General features: G+C 40.7%; 1 non-coding gene across 1 annotated transcript; it reads right to left on the bottom strand.

Annotated features, from left to right (window-relative positions):
- Nucleotides 1-3,506: 3,506 nt before the first annotated feature.
- On the bottom strand, nucleotides 3,507-3,613 carry LOC115290898. Its single transcript, XR_003908279.1, has one exon. It is a non-coding gene; the product is annotated as a U6 spliceosomal RNA (small nuclear RNA).
- Nucleotides 3,614-6,723: the final 3,110 nt, after the last annotated feature.

Below are 6,723 nucleotides of genomic sequence, written 5' to 3'. Positions count from 1 at the left end.
ACCAGGAGGCTTTAGTTGTTAGTAAAAATATATAGTATATAGTACAATATCTAAAGTACAAATATATATAGTGTACATATATTTAAAATATACAGCACAAAATAACTCCCCCTGTAGGGAGGAAGTGACAGCACTGTTTTTTTTTATAACCATTGCTCAATGGTTCTGTTGGTGAGAAGTCTGGAATATAGAATTCTACCCTCTGTGCTTCTAGCCTGCAGTGTGACCTTAGAAGTTTCTGTGTTTTTGAGCTTTTCTCTTTCACATTTAAACTGGGGATAGCGTGAAATAGGTATTTTCTAAAATTTGTTCTTATTCAAAAACACAATATTCATGCAGCCTGGGATACGACTGGACTGCAAAACTGGAACTTAATTTGCATGTGAATTTGGGGTCTGAAGGCTTGCTAAGGACTGTTATCTGCATTCTATGAAAGTGGTACCTCTAAGCCATATGGGGGGGGACAGAAAAAAAGCTGGACATCCTGTGGGATCTGGCGCTGCCACCAAGTGTTTAGGAGACCTGAGTTCAAATACATCCATCCAAGTGTGGGGGTTCTTATGGGCCACCTATAGGGGACCTGCTTGGGAAAGGGGCTCAGAATCCTTGGGTCATCCTGAATAAAGATCAGTGGGCTCCAGGCACTTGGGTGGCTCAATCGGTTGAAGTCATTGGCTCAGGTCATGATCTCACAGTTTGTGAGTTCAGTCCCCACATCGGGCTTGCTGCTGTCAGCACAGAACCTACCTCAGATCATCTGTCTCCCTCTCTCTCTGCCCCTCCCTTGCTCACATTCTCTCAAAAATAAATAAAACATAAAAAAAAAAATCAGTGGGCTCTAAAAACCTGGATGTAGTCTTTACCATATCAACTAGGTAAAAATAGATAAATACACTGAACACAGACTAATAGAAGTTGAGGCATTCACAAAGCCAGCACAAATAGCATGACCCTAGCTCCCTATGGTCATAGCTACAGTGATCTTGATCATGACTGGAAAACCAAGCAGTGTTATCATGTACTAAACCTCTTATTTCAGATGCATTGACTCATGGGCAGCAGAGTAGAAATATAAAATAGCTTCACTGTGGCATTGGGAGATCGAAAAACTAGAGAACACATTTTTTGTTTTCCATAAATCTCTAAAGTACTGCTATGAAACCTGACCCTTCTTTTGTTTGTTTGTTTGTTTGTTTTTATTTTTGATACTGAGAGAGACAGAGCATGAGAGGGGGAGGGGCAGAGAGAGAAGGAGACACAGAACTGGAAGCAGGCTCCAGGCTCCGAGCTAGCAGTCAGCACAGAGCCTGATGCGGGGCTCGAACCCACGAACATGAGATCTGACCTGAGCCGAAGCCGGAGGCTTAACCAACTGAGCCACCCAGGCGCCCCGAAACCTGACCCTTCTTGACTTCTCCCACCCCCAACAGCCTAATTTTATCATTCAGAAACTGGAAAGTACTGGACCAAAGGTCTATTGGATCTATGAACTCATCTAGGAGGTCTTAGCATATTGTCTAAGCATACCTTAAAGTTAATGATTTCAGAATAACGTGGTTGACAATCTGTGTAAAGAAAAAGTATAAAGGGATTCAAAACTTCTTTCATACTTTCCAACATTTCACATTTTCTCCCTGAGTGGCAGTGCTCTAATGGTCTTTATCAGTATGAATGGCATTGTGGTTGATAATGCAGATTCAGGGAACAGATAGCTTGTTTGAACTCCAGTCTGCCGATTTCTAGCATGGACAAGTTGTTCAACCACTCTGAGCCTCAGTTTTCCCTTATTAAAATTGGGGGTGGGCTGTAATAAAACCTACTTCATAGAATGTGGTGAAGATCAAATAAAAGACCCCCTTTTTAAAATATTTATTTTCAAATTGGTTTCCATGAAAAACCCAGTGCTTCTCCCCACAAGTGCCCCCCACCATGAACACCACCCCCTTCCCTCTCTCCCCTCCTTCAGTTCATGGTTCATTTTCAGTATTCAATAGTTTTTCATGATTTGTGTCCCTCCCTCTCCCCAGCTCTTTTTCCCCCTTTCTCTCCCTATGATCCTCTGTTAGGTTTCTCCTGTTAGACCTATGAGTGCAAACATATGGTATCTGTCCTTCTCTGCCTAACTTACTTCGCTTAGCATGACACCCTCGGGGTCCATCCACTTTGCTACAAATGGCCATATTTCATTCTTTCTCATTGCCATATAGTACTCCATTGTATATATATACCACATCTTCTTCATCCATTCATCAGGTGTCGGACATTTAGGCTCTTTCCATGATTTGGCTATTGTAGAAAGTGCTGCTATGAACATTGAGGTACATGTGCCCCTATGCATCAGCACTTCTGTATCCTTTGGGTAAATCCCTAGCAGTGCTATTGCTGGGTCATAGGGGAGTTCTATGGATAGTTTTTTGAGAAGCCTCCACACTGTTTTCCAGAGCGGCTGCACCAGTTTATATTCCCACCAACAGTGTAGGAGGGCTCCCGTTTCTCCACATCCTCATCAGCATATATGTTCTTTTGATTTGTTCATTTTAGCGACTCTCACTGGTGTGAGGTGGTATCTCAGTGTGGTTTTGATTTGTATTTCCCTTATGATGAGTGATGCTGAGCATCGTTTCATGTGCCTGTTGGCCATCTGGATGTCCTCTTTGGAGAAGTGTCTATTCAGGTCTTCTGCCCATTTCTTCATTGGATTACTCGTTTTTCGTGTATGGAGTTTAGTGAGCTCCTTGCATATTTTGGATACTAGCCCTTTATCTAATATGCCATTTGCCACTGTCTTTTCCCATTCTGTCGGTTGCCTGTTAGTTTTTTTGATTGTTTCCTTTGCCTTGCAGAAGCTTTTTATCTTGGTGAGGTCCCAGTAGTTCATTTTTGTTCTTGATTCTCTTGCCTCTGGGGATGTGTCAAGGAAGAAATTGCAGCGATTGAGATCTAGGAGGCTATTTCTTGCTTTCTCCTGAAGGGTTTTTATGGTTTCCTGTCTCACATTCAGATCTCTTATCCATTTTGAGTTTATTTTTGTGAATGGTGTCAGAAAGTGGTCTAATTTCATTTTTCTACATGTTGCTGTCCAGCTCTCCCAACACCACCTGTTGAAGAGGTTGTCTTTTTTCCATTGGATACTCTTTCCTGCTTTGTCAAAGATTAATTGGCCATATACTTGTGGGTCCAGTTCTGGGTTCTCTATTCTATTCCATTGGTCTATGTGTCTGTTTTTGTGCCAATACCATACTGTCTTGATGATGACAGCTTTGTAGTAGAGGCTACAGTCTGGGATTGTGATGCCCCCCATTTTGATTTTCTTCTTCAATATTACTTTAGCTATTTGGGTTTTTTTGTGGTTCCATCTGAATTTTAAGATAGTTTATTCTAGCTTTGTGAAGAATGCTGGTGCACCTTTGATGGGGATTGCATTGAATGTGTAAATTGCTTTGGGTTATAATGACATTTTAACAATATTTATTCTTCTGATCCATGAGCACAGAATGTTTTTCCATAAAAATATGGAACGCTTCAATAATTTGCCTGTCATCCTTGCACAGGGGCCATGCTAATCTTCTCTGTATTGTTCCAATTTTAGTATATGTGCTGCCAAAGTGAGCAAAGACCCCCTTTTTTATGTCTTTATTTTATTTTTGAGAGAGAGAGAGACAGAGAGTGAGCTGGGGAGGGGCAGAGAGAGAGGGAGACACAGAATCTGAAGCAGGCTCCAAGGCTCCTAGCTGTCAGCATAGAACCTGTCAGAGGGCTCAAACCCACGGACGGTGAAATCATGACCTGAGTTAAAGTCATATGCTTAACTGACTGAGCCACCCAGGTACCCCTAAAAGACCCTTTTAATAGTGCCTAATACATGGTTAACTCTCAGTAAACCTTAGCCCTTGAGAGAGTAATAGTCTATCCAAGATGAAGAGAATGACGACTAGTTAAAGTCGTTAATGAGGCTGGAAGGATAGACCCAGAAAAAGCCAAAGTAACAGGAAACTCTCTCCGGGTCATACACCAGCTATGAAATCCCAGATGACCCCCTTTCAAGTGACTACTGCTTTCTTATCTATGAACCCCCCACCCTGCTTTGTTATGCTCATTTATTACTGGAGATATCCAATTGCAAAATCACCTTTGCCACATGACCTAATTCGTAGTTAATCTCTGTTTTCCTAATATGGTGTCAGGAAAAGCAACCAAGCAAGAACCAGTCCCCACTTCCTTTCGATTTTCTTCTAATCCATTATCAGGAACCCAAATGTTTCAAAAGATGCTCCCTCCTTCCTCTTCTCAAGTGGCATTGGATGGTGACTTTGGATCACCCTCCTTCACATCCATTACTTAATAAATCTGATCCAGCAAGTGCAGATTTTTGCCTGTTGCTCTTTGCCTGATAAGACTTTGGATCTATTGCTGTAGTACTAGCTGTAGCAGTAGGTGTAAGGTAGGTCAGAGACACCATTGAAAATATTCCAGAGACATTTTATTCACTTATCACTTACTTAGGTCTAACACTAATTGTGTGTATGGGGAGGGGCTGGGATGGAAATAATCATGAATTTTTGTTAATGGACATGTTATTTTCATGTTACTTGGCAGAACTTAGGTATTCACAAATAAAAAAAAATCAGCCATTTGCAGTTTGAGAAAAGGTCATTGGCAAGAAAAAATTCTATGTAGGGAAAAGGGGAACCACTGAAAAGGTATATTTTTTAAAGCAAAGAATAAAGATGAAAAATGGCTTTATATCCAGAACTTTGTAAAACTTTTGCCTCGAGGTCAGTGCTAGGGAAGAGAACTGGAGTCAGAGCCACACTCTCTGCCAGCGGCATCTCGTGGGATGGCTGGGGAGGCAGGTGCACCCCACAGAAAGCCCCAGTGACAATGGGCAAACCTAGGTGTCCAACAGTCAAGATGTAGGTCAACGTGACCTTTGTAGGAGGGTATTAGCAGCTTTCCCCCAAAAGTAATATTGACAATCTGCCCAGAAAGATCAATGTTTTCACCTTGATGTGGAACAGCACGTTCACATGTCGATATAAAGAGAGAAGAGCAGAGTGAGAATGAAGAGGCTGTATATAACTTTCTCTTTGTGAGCTCTACCACTTTTGGAAGAAACACATTATAGGACATTTCATAGATGTGAATGTTTCCAGAAGACAGAAAGCGGTGGGGAAGTAGGTCAAAAAGGGCTTTGGGAAGAGATAGGTCTTAAAACGGTCTTTGAAAGATGGGTAAATTGGGAAGGGCATTCTAATCTGGTGGAGAGTATGAAGAACATTATGAAATGGGGTGTGTGACAGTGCCAATTTTCTAGTCAGTGACTAGGCATTTTTGAAAAAAGTGGGAAAACATCTAACATGAAGTTTTGGTCATTTTTTTTAAAGCCCAGATCTAGATTCGTTTCTGAATCCAAAGCAGATTTCCAATGGAATGGTGAAAAAAATATTTTATATCTGTGCTGTCAAATATGATAACCACATCACCACTGAGCCCTGGAAGTATAGCTAGTGTGTTAAGGAACTGAACTTTGACCTTAATTTTGGTTAATTCAAATTTAAGTTTATGCACGCATATATGACTGGTGGCTAACACATTGGACAACACAAGAAAGGATTGTTTGACTTCTGAATTCTTTGGTAGAATACTGCATTTGGTAGAATGCTGCATTAACATATTAATGAGTTTCCTCTTATTGAAAGCAGCAACAAGGAATACATCATTTTTATAAATCACGCTTACCCTTTTCACTAGGAATTAAGGACAACACAAGCTACCAAATTCAGAACTCCTTTGGGTTGAATGTTTCTAATTTCTAGCCTCTGCTGCACCTGAAGGTAATTCTTGGGTAAAACAAAAAAGCAAAGAAAACAAAACAAAAAAATCAAACCAACAAAATCATATTTTGGAAAACAGTGATTGAGGTGCTTTGGATGGTATCTGTTGATATAGATGAACACTTATGGACTTGCTTCTGTTTTCAGGTCTCAGATCTAAATCCATTTGAGCAACTGAATGATTTATTTATTACCTGTTGGGTTTTCAGTGATTCAGTAATTTAGTCATTCAAATGATAATTCCTTAAAAGAAGTATTGAGGTATGTTATTTGAAGAGTCCTAATCCCCTACTAAACTTGGCTAAATTCGGATGTTCTGTTTTGTTTTGGGATGGAATATACTTGCTTTTTCCACACTTATTGAGCTCTCTAGTTTGAGAGATGTAAACTGAGTCAAGATCTGTGTTTGGGGACCATTCGAGGGGCAGCCTGTGGTGGTACAAGAGGCCGTTATGATTTGAGATACAGATAATCAAGATTGGCCTGGTTTGGAAACTCCTCTCTCACTGTCTTCTAAGGGTACAGGCTGCCATTTTGCATTCGTGCTCCTTCTCTGTAAATGTTAGACTGGATTTAATTTTCACCTGGTATACCTGAATGGAAGTGTGAGCAGAAGGACTCCCTTTTACTTCTCCCACCAGGCCTACATTTTCAAGCCAAATTCCAATATCCCTCTTTGGGACCAAAGATAATTCTTTTCTACACCTCGGGTATAACTTATGTTGCCGGTTTTTTTACCTCAATATCCGGGATTCATTGTCTCACCACTTCAAAGAATAAAGAGATGGACACAAAATGAACAGCAGGCAAAAGTTTATTAGAGTATAAGAAAGTAAGAGTAGTAGGAAAGCTCTCTTTACAGACAGGAGACATTCAAAGGTGAATACCC

This window comes from Suricata suricatta, chromosome 4, assembly GCF_006229205.1.
Source record: "Suricata suricatta isolate VVHF042 chromosome 4, meerkat_22Aug2017_6uvM2_HiC, whole genome shotgun sequence".
NCBI lineage: Eukaryota > Metazoa > Chordata > Mammalia > Carnivora > Herpestidae > Suricata > Suricata suricatta.
This window is presented reverse-complemented; position numbering and strand designations above follow the sequence as displayed.